The 19,004-nt window shown below is 39.3% G+C and overlaps 1 protein-coding gene across 2 annotated transcripts in view; it reads left to right on the top strand.

Moving 5' to 3' along the window:
- The first annotated feature begins 953 nt into the window (after positions 1–953).
- Positions 954–19,004, top strand: part of ARHGAP24 (Rho GTPase activating protein 24) — a 434,153-nt gene continuing 416,102 nt past the window's right edge. The window contains exon 1 of one of the 2 annotated variants that reach the window (XM_031024193.2): positions 954–1,192. The gene's annotated coding sequence lies outside the window, so the exon portion shown is untranslated. The remainder of the gene's footprint in view (positions 1,193–19,004) is intronic. The other variant, XM_006729741.3, reaches the window with a different exon arrangement.

Raw genomic sequence — 19,004 nt, 5'->3', positions numbered from 1 at the left:
TGTCTTAAAGAAACCTAGTGATGATTTTTAAGCAATCGAAAGCAGAGATCTTTTATAAAGCTTTTTGAAGTAATTGAGGTGGCCTTCCAGGTAACCCATATTGTAAGATCTAGATTTGAAATAGGCATTTTTGGTGGTGGTGGGAAGAGAGGGGGTTGCATCAGCAAAAATTTTACTGTCTTCTCTGTCCCTTCTTTCATACTGTGCAATTCTGAGAGCTCTTAAACCATGATAAGGAAGTGAGTATGCTTTGCGTTTCTCTAAGGATCTAACTGAGGGCATCCATCTAAATAAGCATTTCTAGGAATGCAGGTTTAATGACACAGGTAATTCTGATTGGAGAAATAAGATTTTACAGAGAGAGCCTAGGGAAGCAAATAAAATCTGCGGTGGGGTTTGGCCAAAGAAATGCAGAGCTCCTGGAGGGCGGGAGACATGTATTTTCCATCCTTCTCCGAACCCAGAGCCCCAGATTTGTGACTGGTAGGTATCTATGGTACACAGGTAATGAAATGAGTAATGTCAGTTGCGGAGGGACAGAGGCAGGGCAGGCTCTGCCTGGTCGTGGGGTAGCCCGGCGCCTGGCTATGTCACTCAGGCTCCGAGATAACCTAGGGGTGAGACGTAGGGCCAGGACACGGCTCCTTCCGGCCTCCCCCATAGTGCGGCTCGAATCTTCTGAAGCTGCCAGTTGCCAAATGAAATCTGAAACCCTGGGCTGCGTCTGAGGGTTGGCCCCGCTCAGTTGTTCCAGCCTCTAGTACTGTATATTTACACATTCACACACAATCACTCTTTCTAACTTCTGGGACTCTTTGCGCAACTGCTAGGATTTCTCAAGTGCATGTGGCAACTCAGCCCAGCTCCGGGGGAAACCGGCGGGGCTCTGGAGGGTCTCCAAGGCCGGGGGAGCTGTCACGACTGCGGCGGGGACAGGCGAGGATCGAGGCGCGGGCGGTGGTGGGGGGAAACACCCACAACTTTCCACCCCAGCCGCTTCGGCCGCTGAGCATTTCCTCCCGAAACCACAGCTGCGGAGCCACCAAGTGCATGGGGCGCAACACTTCCCCTTGTTGTGGGAAGTAGAGTAGCCGTCCCTCCTCCCCTTTTCTTTTCTTTCGGCTTGTCCTGGGAGCCTTTCCCTTTGGAGCAGCCGCCGTCCCGCGTCTGTCGTGTGCTCCGAGCAGGGTAGGTAGGTGACGCTGCGCCGGGGTGTGCGCCGGGGCCACCGCGGGAGGCTGAGATGCGGCCCGGGGCGCGCGCGGGGGCTGCAGCCACAGCTGCCTGCGACAGGGAGGGGAGCTGCTGGGGGCGAGGAGGGATCGCCGGAATCCCGTGCTGGTGCAGTGGTGTGTGTGTGTGTGTGTGTGTGTATGTGTGTGTTGGAAAACAATTTTTATTTTTAAAAGGAAGAAAAGATGTAAGCTGGTAGTATGTGTTTCTGGCCTTAAACATAGATGGAATTTATAAAAATCGTGCAGTTCAACTCCCTTACTATCAATCCTTCCTTCTCCATCCAACCGCCCCCCGCCCCGCCCTCCTTCCCTGTTTGTTTCCACTAGTGTCTTGCGAGAATTTCCTAGATAACAGGCACACAGAGGTAGGTTTTAATAATGAACTCTTTTATTGCCAACGTAAAATAATAGGGAATCTTTGGTGAATTTTAAGCCACCCCAAAGATTTTGTTTAGATTTTTTAAAAAGTAACTTTTTGAAGACGTTTTCCATCCTCTCTTGAGTATAAATAGGTAGTATGTTGTCATTTAAAAAAATAGCGTGGGCTGTATTTCTTTTATAAATCCCCAAATAGAAGGGGAGATAATACTCTTCGAGAAATATTCTTAGAGATATTAGGTTTTCAATACCAACTAGTAATAGGGAGCCCAGACTCCCTCTATGTAGTCTAGGTCTATTTAATTCATTTGAATTAAAAGATAATCTCCAGACTATTGTGTTTCCATCATAGTTTTTGTTACTTTTTTTTTTTAAACCTTAGCAAGACATCATCATTTCATCTCTTTCTAAAAAGAGGAAATACATAAATCATGCTGGATATTTGAAATATAAAAGTTGTAAGGGGTTTGCTTATGCATAAGTAAAACAATGTGTGTTGCTGTGTCTACTAAGGAAGACAAGTTAATTGAAACCTGGAGTATTTACAGTACAGTTAAGAACTTTACTCAATTACTGAGAAGAAGATGGACAGACAGATTAAATACAATCTGTCCCCTGATTCTAATTAGAACTCAAAACCAACCCTTAAGGGCAAGAATGGATGTTGGTATTAAGCTGGGCCATCATAAAACACAGAGAATTAATATATTAGGAAAAGCCAGAAAACAAGTATAAAGCCACATCAGACTTGTTAAGATCTTGCTCTCCCTTTTAAATTTCTTAATACTTCCTCTTCTCTGGGGACATTTCAACTTCTAAGGGAGCCCAGTAATACAATTCCCCTTTTTATCTTTCTTGAGTGCCTGATCTTTAGGTAAGAAGTCAAGGAGTCCATTCTTTAGATCCATTACTGAGTTGTCAGAGAATTCACGTTAGACATCATGGAGGACTGAAATACTGGCAAAACTTTAAAATAAATAACATTCTCTTCCCACTCAGAGGAGGTATGTTCTTAGGGGAAGATCTTTAAGTGGGAATAAGGGATAAACTATGAGTTTTTCAGATCTGGAATTTAGTTTGGGGTATGTGTGAGGAATACACAACTAGTGTGATAAAGAGAAGGAGAATCTGTAAATTTTTTTCTGCATCTGAAAGTCTGTTGAAACTCAGTCTGTCCTTGGCTTTCAACTGTATTATTTTGTTTTATTACTTAATCTCAGGGATTTGGGATTGAAAGGTGGATGGTTTCTGAGTAATGTTCTTTTGTGCTGTGTGTACTGGTGAATTTGAATCATTTTGAAAATGCAGCCTGATAGTAAGGGAAGAAAAACTATGTTCTCGAGAAAAAAAAAATCACTGAAGAAGAAATAGGACTGTACCCTTCCAGACAAGAGTATAGGTTTGAGTGTAAAAGAGAAAAGTGTTCTGGGCTTAAATCTCCAGTGAGGTCCTTTCGGGTTTTTCTTGGTATAGTAATAGCCAAAGCTCTGAGAATTTTCACCGGTCAGGGCTTTATTTACTGTGTGATCTTGGACTCTCTAGGATGGAGGGTGGGGGGTAAGGGAAAGGGCAGGAAGGGTAAGGAATGTGCAACAGGTGGTAATAAGTGGTTTGAGTCTGATTGCTTTGCTGTCTTGGCCAAAGCCAAGTTGGTGTTTACCAACAGTGCCTTAGTAGTATTGTTGTGACCTTCTGGCCCATTCCAGTGTGTTTTCTTTCTGGCTCGATTAGTGTCTGGGTTGGTTTCGTACGGCTAAGAGCAAGCAGAACTGCTGCAAAATCCAGACCATGCATTTTGTTTCTGTTTTTAGTGTTAGCAGTGCTGTAGGATCATCTCAGTTACCTGTAGTTATTTTCCTTTGGTATTTCTGGCTGGTAATAAAAGGTTCTTTCCTGGTGAGTTGAGCTTATGTAATGCTGATCCCTTCTTTCCGCCATGTGTCAATTTTTGGTAAAGGTGAGAGCTTTGGGAAAAAAAGATGGAGGGGGTGAATAGAGCCTCAGCTTGGAGGCCAGTGGAAGGCACAGCCCCTCAGTTAGTCACACCTGGTTGGAGGAGGTTGACGATAAGAAGAAGAACCTGAGGCATCCATTCCACAGTGGTCACATTTTCCTGAGAAAAAAAGCCCCCACGATTTAAAATCCAGAGATGCTTGTTTACTCTTAAATCCATGGCTAAAGGACTAATATTTCTCCCAGATGGAGAAGGGTATTTAAAAATAAAATTGTAGGGCGCCTGGGTGGCTCAGATGGTTAGGCGTCTGCCTTCGGCTCGGGTGATGATCCCGGGGTCCTGGGATCGAGTCCCACATCGGGCTCCCGGCTCGGCGGGGAGCCTGCTTCTCCCTCTGACCCTCTCCCCTCTCATGCTGTTTCCCTCTCACTCGCTCTCTAAAAAATGGATAAAATCTTTAAAAAAAAAAAAAATTGTAAATGGTCCACTTTGCCATGAAGTTAATGCTCTTCATGTGAAGAGTTCAGGCCTCAGACTGAGTCTTGAAATGGTGACCCGTCTTGACTTTGCTACTCAAACTTTATAAGATTATGATGGTTTCAGTGGCTAAGTAGAGGTACATTTGGAAGTGGGGGGATTGTTCTGATGAGATACAAGGAATGTTCAGTTTTCAGAGGTTATTGTGTACATGTGTGCTTTTAAGCAGCATCTACTCCCAACCATGGCATTGCTACAACTAATCTTTATACAGGACAAATCTAATTGTGTCAATCCCTTGTTTTAAAACCTTTGATGGATCCCGGGATCCCAATTATCCTACAACAGTAACTCTAAGCTCTTTAGTATAGTGACTGAAAGCTTTTAAAGCCCTTCCTTTTTAGCTTCTTTTTGCTGCACAAGGGCTCCTCATTGTTCACACTTCTGATTTTTTGCTCATGGATTTCCATTCTCCAGGAATTCCCTTTGCCTGAAAGTCCATTCTTGGTGGTCCATTTCAACTGGAACTTTCTCTGGGTGAATTTACCCAGTTCTATGCAGGAAAGATAAATCATTTCATCTTGTCTGCTTTCATGGTGTTTTGAACATACTTTGAATAATTATTTTGAATAATTTTTATTATTAAAATATTACTACCAATCAACTATAGTGAGTTCCTTAACAGTTATATTGGTGGTGGAGGACCCACCTGCATCCTAGTGCCTAGCCCAGTGTCTGAAACATATAGTAGATATGTGTTAATGTTTCCTTAATAAATGGGCGAGCCAAGTTATGAATGAATAAAGTACTGGTGGACTCCAATTTATCCAGATAGTTTTTTTCCCCAAAGGTCCCATTTGAAAAATATCTATTTGGACTCAGAGTTCATTTTCCAAAAGTAACAATGCTACAAAATGTAATTCACTTTCTAGACCAGCCCACGCATGTCTATTTAATTCCTATAATAGATGAAATTTGTGCTTTTGAAATGATAAAGCAAAAGCAAAGCAAAACAAAAAACTATTTTGGGATCATCTTTTTCTTTTGAAAAAACACAAGGCATACTCGAGTTTAAAGATAATAGAAACAGTTCTAATAGATACACATTTTTCACAATTGTTTTTTATATGATACTATAAAATCTGTAATCTATCAAATCTCAGTGGGAGGTGCTGGTTTGGCTGTGAGGAGTAATAATGGAGTTAAATTTAGAGATTCTGCTGCCTGTGGGTGGGCAATAATTTTAATTAATCAAACAAAATAGAAATACTAATTTTGGCTATTTAATAATTATCTTGAGTGCTAGTGCTTGAAGGAAGTTGGATTTAATTAAAGGAGAATGTGGAGGTGGATGGAGAGGAGGAAATTCAGAAGGGCATCTTTTTTCATGTTACTGATTTTTTATTATATAGGTTTTCTTTTCATCTCATTTGAGCACTTAGGCCAAATCCAAAGTTTCTTCCTGATAAAATTTGTCTTACTCTACAGTTATTTCTGCTGCCTGACATGTAGAAGGGGGTTGCTCTCCATTTGAACCAAAATACAAATGGGCTTTCTTTCATTTTCCGAGCAGTGTTTCCTCTGGCACCTGCATGCCTCTAGATAATTTTTCAATCAAGAATGCATCATGCTTGTGTTTTAGTCACCAGCCAGGGACACTAAGCTCAAATTGTTCCTTATGTAGTATCTCTGAGAAGAGTAGAAGAGCAAGCATTGATATTTAAGAGTAAGAGTCTACTTAGTTTTCTAACTCTTTCATGCTCCCTATTTTTATCAAATTATATGACCAGAAGCTTACCTATTCCACTCACTTTACAACACCTTTTCATTAGATTGTCTTCATCACACCGTGCTTTATTGTAGTGCCCTAGATTTTACTGAGTCAACATAAAAGAGATAGGCTGCATGGAAAATATCTCTGCACTTTTTGTTATGTATTTCAATATTCCTTACATAAAGATCTCCATAAATTCATTTTTGCTTTTACTGCTTTAAAAAGTGTGCCTCTTCTGATTAACTAGTGTTGTTTCTTCTGTTAGAAGAAAGGAGACTAAGAAATCACCAAGTTTCTCAGTTTGGCTTGTCACCCAAGAAGCTCAGAACTAAATTTGATCCTTAGTTGTACCCTGGTCAAGGTCTTCTTATGACACAGTTTGCATCTTTTTATGTACTGATCATTCCATACCCTTTAAGTTAACTCAAATCCATTATGGAAATAGATTGAATTACCTTCATTCTGTATATTTCTTACTCTTTTTAGACATGTAGTTAAATATTTATAAGTCTCTATTTTGTAACTTCAGTTTAGTCTTTTAGAGCCAATAATTTTTCCAGACCTTTTTTTGTGTATGTGTGATTTCTAGAAACATTCTAGGTACTGTTTTTGTACTCCCTGATGATAAAATAGACTCACCCCAAATATTACATTTCTTGAAAAACTTAGAAGAGTCATGTCTGAATAATTTTGAAAATAGATATTTAAGACCAAACATGTGTGGTTTTTTTAAATACATGTATTACAAATGTATACAAGAGTTCCCTTAGGGATATTTCTGAGAAACAGAAAACTTTCTTTTTGTTACAAATGAAATCTATCAATAAATTGAGGTTTATCCCTATTATTGGGGTTGTTTCCTGACCATCACATTGAGTTTTCAGAAAACAAAGTAATGGGGGCGCCTGGGTGGCTCAGTCGGTTAAGCGTCTGCCTTCGGCTCAGGTCATGATTTTCCAGGGTCCTGGGATTGAGCCCTGCGTTGGGCTCCTTGCTCTGCTTCTCCCTCTCCCTCTGCCTGCCACTCCCCCTGCTTGTGCTCTCTCTCTGTCAAATAAATACATAAAATCTTAAAAAAAAAAAAAATGAAGTAATTTTTCAAATTTCCTGAGGAGGGGAAATAGCTTTCATTTTGTCCTGAAATTTTTTTCTTTCTTTCTTTGAGTCTCACAGACTCTCATAATGATAGTCACTCTAATGAATTAAGTACCTACTAAATACCAAACACTCCATGAGATGCTTTTACATATATGATTTGTAATTCTAGAAGTAGTTAGAAGTGATTAGTAGTTCCAGCAGTAAAATCTGTTCTCTCTAATTCAGATATTACTATTCCCATTACATGGGAATGTTTGGGCTTGGAGAGATAAAGAAGTTCACCTAAGGTAACATAGAAGCGATAGAGAGTCATGAACCAAAACCATGTCTGCCTGCTATTTTTACTGTATTACCTTCCTCTTGGTCCCAACATGGTCTCCACAAACTGGCTTTGGAACTTTCTTATGGCTCTTTCAGGTGACAGTATTCTTGTGCTGATGAGTTGGGGCCCTTGGGGTGAGTTACCACTATAAAGGTTCTCCTGTGAGAAAAGAGACTCCAGCAGCCTCAGACTGGTAACTGAATCAATCTGTAGTGATCAGCCTGACCAGACAATTTTCTGGTGAGAAGTAAATAGAAAAGGTATTACCCATGGGGTTTCAGTGATCTATCCCCATGACTTAATTCCCATATATGGGGCATATACCCCAGGAACTCCGTGAGCAAGAGGTGGAGGTAGAGGAAGGGGAAGGTACAAGTAGTCCATGGTCTGAGGACTGGAGACGCAACTTAGGAAAGCTGAAATGTAGCAGGAGAGGGTGATTTTGCTGGAGGGAGCAACTGAGAAGGGGAGAAAAGTTGAGGTGGAGGTAGTACTCACTGGTCACACAAAAGTGAAATGAGCAATAAGGGAAGTGATTTCCATGCCAATCTTTCTCAAGGAAGGACATTCACTATAGAAATTGTTGAAATGCATCTCGCTCCTCTTTGTAAAGATACAAAAGGGACTTCTCCAACCTTCATGAGGGGTCATCTTTGATTGTTTCATTGTTTCCCACACTGGTTTAAAAATGTCTCATATGAAGGCACTTCTAGCAAGAAAAGATGAGCCAGAGAAGTCGAGAGATCCTGATGTTATCTTGTTGCACTTCATTTCATAAACCTAGAATTTAGCTACATGAGTACCACCTTCAGAGTTTCATTTGGTATTCAAATCCCATTATGGTTTAACTGTTATTATAAAATAGTCAATACAGTGTTGATGATTTTATATAAAGGCATCTATGGGGTATACAAAAGGCCTCAGCCTTCACATAATTGTGATTTGCTGATTAAAGACTTCATCTTTTGGTAACAACTTACAATTTCATCGTGGAATAACTTTTCTGTGTCTTCGGGATTAGGTTCAGGGTGACAGGTTCCATGGTGGAGCCTTGGTTTCTGGTCCCTAAAGACAGGTGAAAGCCACAAGGAATTGTCTGGGTGAGGAGTTCTGAGAACTTCTGCACCACAGATGGAGCTGCCAGAAAGGATGGATGGGAGAAGGACAGTAGCAAGGTCATAGGATAACCTGATATCCTCAGAAGGCAAGGAATTAAGAGAAAAGGCAAATCCAGAGACAGCACTGGGAACTAGAAGCCAATGGAAGGGAGCCGTGTATGGTGTGGCAACTGAGAATTTGGTCTCTGTCTAATAATAGATAACAATTATTGAAGCCTTATTATGTGCTTAGTTGTGCCAAGCCCTTGTCATGGGTCATCATCCCCTTTAATCCTCACAGCTCTCATGTGAGTAGGCCCTATTATTATCTCACTCTTTTATAGATGGGAAAGCTGAAACTTGGAGAGGCTTAGTAACTTACCAAAATCACACAACTAAGTAGTAGATCTGGGATTCAAAACTAAAATATCTCACTCTGAAGGAGCAATCTTTGTCATTATGCTCTGGAATTAGGCCTCTGTTCCAACATGGCTCTGAGGTGCACAAACCTTGTGACCTTGGGCAGTTTGCATTAATCTCGAACCACAGATTTCCTCTCTGTGAATATGGGCATTTGATAATACCCCCTTCATAACGTTATTATGGGTTTTTAATTTATGAAGTGAGCAACGCTTATAAAGAGACTGGAAGGGTATCTGGCAACCTGGTAAGTATCAATGCATGTTAACAGTTATTATTATCAAATTAAATGATGAACATGGGAATCCTGCACAGTATTTTTCAGACGGTGGATCTTGATCTATCAACGTTCATAAATCAAATTTGTGGTTCATGACCAATGTTTCTTTTTAAATGAAGAGGAGTAGAAAAGGATGGAATGGAATGGGAAAAAAATCAGGATTCGTTATAATAAAAGTAAGAATTGTTTCATATGTTTTAATGTCTGTTTTGTGTATATGGGCATCTCACACACTGGGTAAAAATGAAAAAATATATTTCTGATTATTAACTTCCAAAAAAACATATTGTAAAAATCATTTAAAGTAGCATTTTTCAAAGTGTGGTCCAGGAACCAGTAGCTTCAGTTTCACCAGGGAACTTGTTAGAAAGGCACGTACTGCATGGAGCACTGGGTGTTATACAAAAACAATGGATTGTGGATCACCACATCAAAAACCAATGATGTATTGTATGGTGACTAACATAACATAATAAAATTTAAAAAAAAAAGAAAAATGCAAATTACCGAGTCCCACCTGCACCCATTCATGTGTGTTTTAACAAGCCCTCCAGGTGATTAAGGACAATTATGTATTCAAAAGTGATGTATTTGGAATTCATGAAAAAATTAGGTAAGGCTACATGTAAATTATTTAAGAGTAGTTAAGAGTACATGTTGTATTATATTGACTAAGGATTTGAATTTTCCACAGAATGCCATCCTGTGTTGGGTGACTTGTTTTCTGTAGCTGTTTCCCCAATTTTTTCTACGCTGCCTGCTCACAGTGCAGGTGGGTAAGTCCCATAGACGTCAATTAGTTTATATGTAGAAGGACATTGAGTAGTTAGATCCTGTGTTTTCTTCTAGCACTACAAGATTAAAAGTTAAAATTCTTTGTGAGTAGCCCTGAGCCCTGAATATCTAGGTTGTGTTCAATTTGAAATGTTTTAATGATAATAGTCCAGATGCCTGAACAGCTACAAAATTAAGAATTAAATTAACAACTCATAAAAAACTGCACTCAATATTTTACTAATTGAGGTATTTATTTTGAAAAGCACATGCAAACAAGAAGACATTGACAGTCTAGTTAATGTAAAACTAATACTGATGATAAAAAAATCATTTTGGTAAAAATGAAAGTGATAATAAATTTTTGTACTAGAATATTTTCCCCCTCAAAGGAAACAGTGAAGGTGTTTAAGGTATTTATGTATCATATGCCATTACTGTTAAGAGAGAGTGGATGCTATTGCATTGACTGGTCTTTGTTCATTATGGTGTTTAATGTAATTTATCATTGTATTTTGTTTTTGGTAGGAGGGTGTGTTTACTGTAAGACTTAATATACTCTTTGAAGACACAGCATCCAAATTCACTAGAAAAGACTTGACTTTCTTTGACATTTAAAAAAAAAATAAATAGGGGCACCTGGATTGCTCAGTCGGTTAAGGTTAAGCGGTTAAGCGTCTGTCTGCCTTCAGCTCAGGTCATGATCTCAGGCTCCTGGGATCGAGCCCCATGTTGGGCTCCCTGCTCAGTGGGGAATCTGCTTCTCCCTTGCCCTGTGCTCCCCCCCCCACTTGTGCTCTCTCTGTCTCTCCCTCTTGCTCTCACTCTCTCTGAAATAAATAAATAAAAGCTTTTAAAAAAAATAAGTATTCCTTTGGATTTTTAAAAATTTATTTAAAAAATTTGTTTTCCCTTGGATTTTTGAAAAGTAGCTTTTCAATGGGTATCTATTAACATTTTAAGTGTTTAGTGAAGTGTGAAAATATTTTTCAAGACAAAAGTGTCAGGAAAAGCGAAAGTTTACTTTCTGGCTCACCACAGGTGAAATTTCATGTTTAACAGTAGCTTGAGAGGTATTTCCAAAGATCCTTTCCTGCTTTGCATCCTGTGGTTGGAGAGGAATGGAAGCGGAAGAAAGAGGGGGGGGTTGTGGGCTGGATCCTGCTTCTGGTAGTAATTAGCATCTGTGAACTCAGGCAAATCATGTTGTTTTTCTGGACTTTAGTCTCCTTCTCGGTAAAATAAGGGGGTTGTAATAAATACGTTCTAAGATTGATCCAGCCCTGAAAAAGTTTCTCTTGCTAAATGGTCATGTGTTCTTTTGAGCAATTTTAGTAAGAATGTGGCTATGTGTATATACTGGTAGGGCTCAAAAAATAGATGTTTGACTTTATGGAGAAGTGAGGATCTGGAAGCCTTATAGATTACTTGACAAAGTTTAGCTTGACCTTTCCTTGACAAATTTCATGTACCAGTGGGTTGGTTTTCATCAGCTGTGGGGTTGGGGGCATGGGTGATACCACTCACTAGGTGGCATTTGAGAATGCATGAGGGTGTTCTCGGTCATCACAAAGATTGGGTGAACTGGTATTTAGTGTCCAGGGGTCAAAAGTGCCACACGTCTTGTAAAGTGTATGCCAGTCCCTCACTACAAAGAAGCTTCCCTCCTGGAAGTGCAAGAACATTCCCAGTGGGAAGTAGCAAATGAAGTTAAAGGGTTTAGTTTTAGCTCCATATTTTATAAAGTCATCTGGGAAATTGGAAATGAAGTTGTCGTACACTTTCTGTGGTTTCAGTAACACAAATGCAAACAATATCTATTCTTCGATGACAACTGGTGTTTGTGATGCATGGGGAGAGAATAGCCTCCAGCTCCCTGCACTATATATTGACTATGCAGTAAGAAAAGCAGTAAAAAGCTCAGCTTTGTTAGTACGGTGTGCAAATATAACTGGAAAACATACTAGGAATAGTTCCTTTGAGTATGGAGTTACTAGTTTCCTCATGACAGCCATATTTTTAATGAAATGGCTTATAGAAGTTTCCATTCAATATAAGTAGACATTTCTTGGTCCAAATAAATGTTCTAATTAAGGCAATAAATGCATAGATTTGATTCTTTATGATGAGAAATACCACCTGCCTAACAGTTCTATACACATGATGATGAGTGACATGAGCACTTCTTATTCACCCTCTGGCCTCTTCAGTACTTGGATTGGCCTTGCCATATTCCAGGTCAGGTTAAGGATGGACTCCATTTAGCAAGAGTGACTCATCCAGGGCAACCTCAGGAACTTCGGTAACGTTTTCAAACTTGATGTGAACTTTGCTTTGGAATCACTTAAATCACAGGATCAGTTCATTAAAATTATTCATCTCTTTTACCTTCTTGCACTTGTCAAGTCCCTGGTTTGTTAATGTGATCTGTATGCTTTTAAACTATTGCTTATATTCAGCTCTTAGACATTGTGAGTATAGAAGGTGTTGTATGGATAAAACTGGTGTCTAGCCAACCAAAGCCAACTTGTTATTTTCCAGGAGTGAAAGGGAACCCCTCCTTTTCCTTTCTTTGGCGAATCTGGGACTTCATCCCTGTAGGAGAAGGGGGGAAAGGGAAGTGGAGTTGAAATGTGTAACTTTTCTTTGCCTATAAATTCGGTAAAAAAATTAGATTTCAGGAGAAGGTTGAAATTACAGAATTAAAAAAATCATTTTGGTAATCTTTCATGTTCATTATGCATGCTAGGCCTCCACAATTAACAAAAGTTACATGCTACATTCCCCTTGGAATGAATTTTTTGGACATCAGAACAAAAACCCACTTGGCAAGTAGCTATAACCATTCTACTTCAATTTGATATGGAAAATGAGTTCAAAGTGAGTTAGGCCACCTCTGCTCTGCAACAAGAAGGGTCCTAGTTAAGTACCATATGGCAAAATTGAGAAAACAGTCACTCATGATTTTTGGTGTTCGATTGTTTAGGTGTGGAATTGTGGCTGAGAAAAGAACAAGTGAATATGTAACTACAATTTTAAAAAGCATTTTTACTGAGGCTAGATTAACCCCTAAAGGCAGCTGAAAAATATACCACATTAAAATCAAGATGTAACTTATAATACTTTCTGGTTTTAGTTACATTTTAAAACGAATTCCTTGTGATAATATTAATTACGTTGAACCCATTTAATATGAATGTTCTCAACACACTGTAGAGTTTCATTCGATTCAGTCCTCAAACCCACACTACAGTTGTACATTCTTCTCTTATTATATTATGCTGTTCATATTTTTGAAGAACAATGAAATAAGTAGGCCTGATGATAATAAAAAGTTAAAGGATTTTATGCAGCAAACGAAAACAAGAATTAACAAAAAACTGGTTAATCTCTTTAAGTGCTGCCTTACGAAGTCAAATAATCACTGAAGGTGCGAAAATGGGGTGGGGGGAAGGGGTGGAGAAGAGGCTTCAGCTCAGGGCAACTGCTGTGTAAAGCTGAGAAACAGAGAGCCTTCTTTCTGTGCCTTGCTTTTATAACCTCTCTGTTTGCGGTCCCATCCTCTACTGTTTAATGTGTGGAACATTCCAGGGAGTATCCTTAGCTTCCCTGACATGAGTCTGTGCCTGGGGCTTGAAGGCTCTGAGGGACTCCTTTCAGAAACAGGGGAGGACAAATAGAGCAAGCTGGCTCTGCAGCCCTTGGCCCAGCTGGTTGAGACGGACTTTTCACTGGGAGCAGGTGAGACCTTTGTACCACTGAGCCATGGGATGCCAGAGCATGCCGCCTCATGCAGCTTTGCAGGCAGTTCTAAAGAGGGTAGGATGCCATCTCAGAAAAGTGGGGGGTTACTGCTGCATCTCAAAAGAGAGAATACTAAATGCTTAGACTTCCTTCACCCCTTTGCATGTGGCTCAGTGGTGTTACATCCGGGACTTTGCTTCTAATATATTTATTCTTAAGCAAGAACAGCACATTAATGGCTAGGGGTAGTTCTTATTTGTTTAGCAAAGAACCCTCTGGCCAAATGCATAGCAATAATAATAGTGGCGTACTTTTTGCTGCCGTTTTCTGTTTGTTTGATGGAATAAAGATTTTGTTAATGTCTTAGAAAGAGCCACTAAATAAAATGAAATTATATCAAACTGTTTGGTGGAAACACCAAGCAATTAATGTATGGTATCATTAATGAGCTGTATTATTAATGTGAAATGCTAATGTAATTCAGAAAGAGTAAATGATATGTAAAGGTCGTATTACCATGAGCACGGAGGGGGCAGGGATGGAGGGGAGGTGTAAAGAGAGAGAGAGAGAATAAGTAAATACATGTGTGAGGTTAAGGTGGAATGGACTGGAATTGCTGGTGATGTTTCCTAGGAGTCTGGGATATGCTGAATTAGAGCTGGTGCTGCTATTCGTCAAGGTTGTCAGGGAACAGATCCCGTGACTGCTTAAGGGATTGGAGATGGATTCCCGATACCAGTGTTGACCCATAAACGGTAACCAGAATCATTAGGCCTGTGTTTACAGACTTGGGGACAGGCAGCAAAAGCCCCTGGAAACTTATTTCCAATGGACCAAGTTAAATTTTTATCTTAAATCTGAGCTTTGATTTGAAACAAAGGTATTAGCTGGTTTTTCTTGAGTTGGTAGTTCCTTTACCTTGCGACTTCCTGTTATTCCATTGTGAAGTTTCCAGAGAATTCTCTTTAGAATGCGTTCACATAGGAATCAGTCTATCTGCCTTCTTTCTAAGAGACCGAATTCAGTGCCGTGGTTGATTTTAATGAGAGGCAGGGAAGCACTCTTATTTTTTGACTGTTAAGAACTGTAGTGAACAATTCAGCTATAGGATGTTTGTTTGGCAGTTTTTGGAAAGTTATATACCTGGCAGCCCCAACTCCTATTAGAATGATACGTTTACCTCTGTGGTCTGAGTGTAGCACTCTGTTTATGATAAATAGGTGGCCACTAACTAGGAGTTAACAGCTTATTTGAAAACATTTTTTTTTCAAAACAGAACTCGTATGACATATTATAAAATTCTTCATTATTGTGTAACTTATTAATGAATTTTTCCCCATAGAGACCATCTGATATAATTTGGAGTCTCAGATATTTTAATCTTTATGTTTTTAGTCCAACACAAGTGCTTCTTTCTGCAGACTACAATTTACCTTTTGTTAATAGATTTGTTTAACACTTTTCTGATATTCAAGCATGATTGACTTTTATTTTTTCATTTATGAGTGGTATTTATAAGAGTTGGTGCAAGACTTGGTATTCTGGGTTGATCAATTATCCTATTATCTTGCTTTATTCTCTTCAAAGTTTTGACTAAATTGGGCATGATATTAAATGTTTTGTGCTGGGCGCCTGGGTGGCTCAGTTGGTTAAGCTACTGCCTTCGGCTCAGGTCATGATCCTGGAGTCCCAGGATCGAGTCCCACATCAGGCTCCCTGCTCAGCAGGGAGTCTGCTTCTCCCTCTGACCCTCCTCCCTCTCATGCTCTCTGTCTCTCATTCTCTCTCTCGCAAAAAAAAAAAAAAAAAAAAAAAAATTAAAAAAATAAATGTTTTGTGCTTTATCACACGAAACAATGCTTTCTTAGACTAATTTTAAGTTGATAATGTTCTCATAATTAATGACTTTTTAAATTATAATTGTATATTTTTTAGTTCATTGATGGTTAGTATGGTACATTTCTTCCATTTAAAGCGAGCCTTTAGGAAAATAACAGTTTTGTTCTCTCATTTCTTCTATTTTTTTGTGTTTAACTATAAATATCAGATTCATAAATTATGACTACATGGAAACACATCTCTTCTGCTATAAATTGCCACTTACTGGTCTGTGACTTTTTTACTCATTTAATATTAATAAGTCAACCAGGCTCTATTTCAGTTCAGATGTTATCTCGAAATCACCAAGACTCCTGGAGTCTGTTCACACCCACATGGCTGCGTGGAAACCAGGCTGAAGAGAGCAGTGGTGCTGGGCAGGGGTCCTGAGAGGGATTCTGAGTGGATTAGGTACTTACTGGGGTCTTGGAAGCAGTATTTTTCATCTGCACTTTGGTTATGACTCTACACTTGCTTCTTAGTTCAAGGAAGACACTGGCCAGGGTGCATTGTCAACCAGTAGACCAAGGACTTTGTCTTGTGATGGCAGCCTTCAACACCTCTGGGTGTCTGTAATGCCATTTCAGAAGAATGAATTTTAGGTTCCCTTAGAAGTTTCAGCTACTTCACTGTCTGAATTCTAGTGCATTTGAAATTATGTTGAGCAGGTGACAGCTCCGCATCAACAGCCCTTTCCTCTTGCAAGTTCAGTGTCTTGCTTGAAAGGAAAGAAAAGAGAGAGGCAAACCAAGAAACAGACTCTTAACTACAGAGAACAAACTGATGGTTCCCAGAGGGGAGGTGGGTGGGGGATGGGTAAAATAGGTGATGGGGAATAAGGAGGGCCCTTGTGATGAGCACCGAGTATTGAATGGAAGTGTTGAATCACTACGTTATAGACCTGAAACTTATATAACACTGTATGTTAACTATGCTGGAATGAAAATAGAAACTTAAGGGAAAAAAGTAAATGATAACAACATTATTTTTTACTTCCTGATGTCTTCCATATTGATCTAAGTCTTTCACAAATGAAACAAAATAATAGAAAACAGCCTTTTTTCCCAAGTTTTTCTGAGTATAATAAGATAAAATTTCATGAGAAGCCTCAAGATAAGGAGAGACCTAAGCCAAAAATAGACACTCCCACCTGACAAAAGCCATTTTGTCTTTCCGGAAGATGAGACCTGTAAACGTCAGGGTATCACAGTCTCTTTCCCTGCTTTGTTTCTGGGTTTCAGTGAAGAGGGAAAGGAGCTGGCAGGGATGGAGGGGTTGATAGGAAGTGTTAAAAAAGAGAAGTAGCCCGAATCAAGTAGTAGTTGAGTACAGAAAAAGTTTATTGTTATTAATCTAGAATTATTAGATATGAGGTCAAATTGACTTCTATTAGAATGTGGATTTTTAATAGTGTGTCTGAATTTAGTGCCCCGTGACATGATAGGTGTTACAAGCATTTCTGATGCTCAGATACAGGTATGATAGTGACTCAGTGCTCGGGTTTCTCTCCTTAGCTGTCACTGATGAGTGTCAGCATTATTTCTCTTGGATAGAGAAAGACAATTTTAATCCTTTAACAGTGCTGCTTATTTTATATATGTTTGCATCTCATTTTGATTTGGTAGCTTCCAAACCCTGGGGAATATATGAAGTAGTTAAACTACTGTTATTCTTGCTGTGAGATTTGATCTTTTATTTTAAATAGCAGAGTGAATTCTTTCTTTTAGTGAATGCATTTTCCACCATTAGTCGCCCTTAGTGGTTACAAAATTCTGTTTTCTTTTATACAAATGCCAGCATTTTTGTAACTTCTTGGCTAATGGAAGGTGCATGTTGAAAGTTTCTGAGAGCCATGAAAAGGAAGAGACCACAGGTGTTTATTTACTGAGGGTAAACAAGAGAGTCATTGATATGGTATCATCATCCTTTGTCTGCAGGAATCTAGGAGGGCTTTTGGTTGCATGTGCCTTGCTGGCTTAGCAGTTGTAAAACAAGAACAGCTTGTGAGTATCACCAGTGACAGGGCCATCAAGCAGCAGAAATAGGACCATCACAACCACTGTTGATTTGTGCATGGGAATCCTTGGTATGGTGGGAATGTTTATTTGTTTACTTTTCATAACCTAAAGTAAAGAACTCCTTCCTTGAAGAATTCTATCTTCCCTCTGGCTTTTGAGAAGATCATAATCTTTTGCATGATTTGTTGATCACCTTTTGACTGTAAGTGTATGTCATGTCATATTGGACAGGTTTCAAGTTCAACAACATATAAATAAAAATGGCCATGCCACAATGTGAAGGCAAGCATACTTAAGCTCTGGGGTGTATTCAGTTGTAATAATAAAAAAGCATAGCCTTAGGTGCTCCATGGTTCATCACATTTTCCTGTGAGTTTTGTAGACTCCTAGCTATAGACATTAGCACACATGTTTTGGTCACAAGTGGAAAGCTTTTAGGGAGATATTACCCAGTGTCTTCGGTGAAAGTTTATCCTTTCTGGGAAAAGTTTTACCTACAAAATAAAGAGCGATGAGTATGAGATTTATGGATGGAAAAAGAAGGAATGAAGTCATTTTCTAAAGTTCAGAAGTGGACAAGGAAGGAAGTCATCTCAGGCGGAGGTAAACCCATGTGCGAAGAGACAATGCTGTGATGAGAATATTAGGAGACAGTTGATAAGTGTCCAGGAGTTTAGGATGAATTTGGACTCTGCTGATGAAGAAGGAAAGGAGTGAAGAAATACGAAAGGGTTAAAAGGACTAAACTTGGTGACTAATGAATGGAAGGAGGTTAGAGAGAAGGAGGTTGGAAAGACACTACCCAGCTGAGCTTATTAGTCACAGATGTTAGTAACCACCTCTCATTCTGCCCCATCCATTTCTGCATAGCCCGATCAGGGTATTAAATCATGTACTTTTGTGAAGCCTAAAAATACAGTTTCATGCCTCAGTTCTGTCAGTCATAAGAGCAACTTTGGGGAAATAACTTCTGTGGGTATTAAATTCTGGAAAAGAACATTTACTTCTCAGAGATTTTATAAAGACTAATTGGAGGAGAGAAGTCACTTTGAGATAACTATATACATGCAAAATGCATTGTTGCCTACTGCTATTCATTGTCAAGTTTAAAAATGTGTATTTGCCAAAGCAGTTCCACTATGCCAAATTAAGAAATGCGACACTGTGTCCCCAGTTTCTTAGTTATACTGTTGGAGCAGTCTCTGGACACATCGTAGCTTTGCCATACGCTTGGGTCTCCCCAGGCATTCCAATCCCTTTTCCATCTTTTTAATTTCTAATCTAAACAAGAAGTAGTTATGGTTGAGTTCCTTTTTCTCTTAAGCTGGCTAATGAAAAGTGTGCCATCCTTTTATCCAAGTAAAATAAATGCATAAGCCATGAGGCAGGCTAATAGTTTATTTTCTTTCCTTTGGTGACAGGAACAAGGAGATTTTTGTGAGGAAACAAAATACTTGTTTGCAAAGAATCAGTGTTAATGTGTCAAAGTTGACTGACATTTTGAATCTCATCCAGACACCTACTACAGGGGAACTAAGGACATAGTAAAATCCTG

Source organism: Leptonychotes weddellii, chromosome 2 (genome assembly GCF_054177405.1).
Source record: "Leptonychotes weddellii isolate Sample4059 chromosome 2, ASM5417740v2, whole genome shotgun sequence".
In the NCBI taxonomy this organism is placed as follows: domain Eukaryota; kingdom Metazoa; phylum Chordata; class Mammalia; order Carnivora; family Phocidae; genus Leptonychotes; species Leptonychotes weddellii.
The sequence above is the reverse complement of the archived record's forward strand: the minus strand, read 5'-3'. Positions and strand labels throughout refer to the sequence as shown.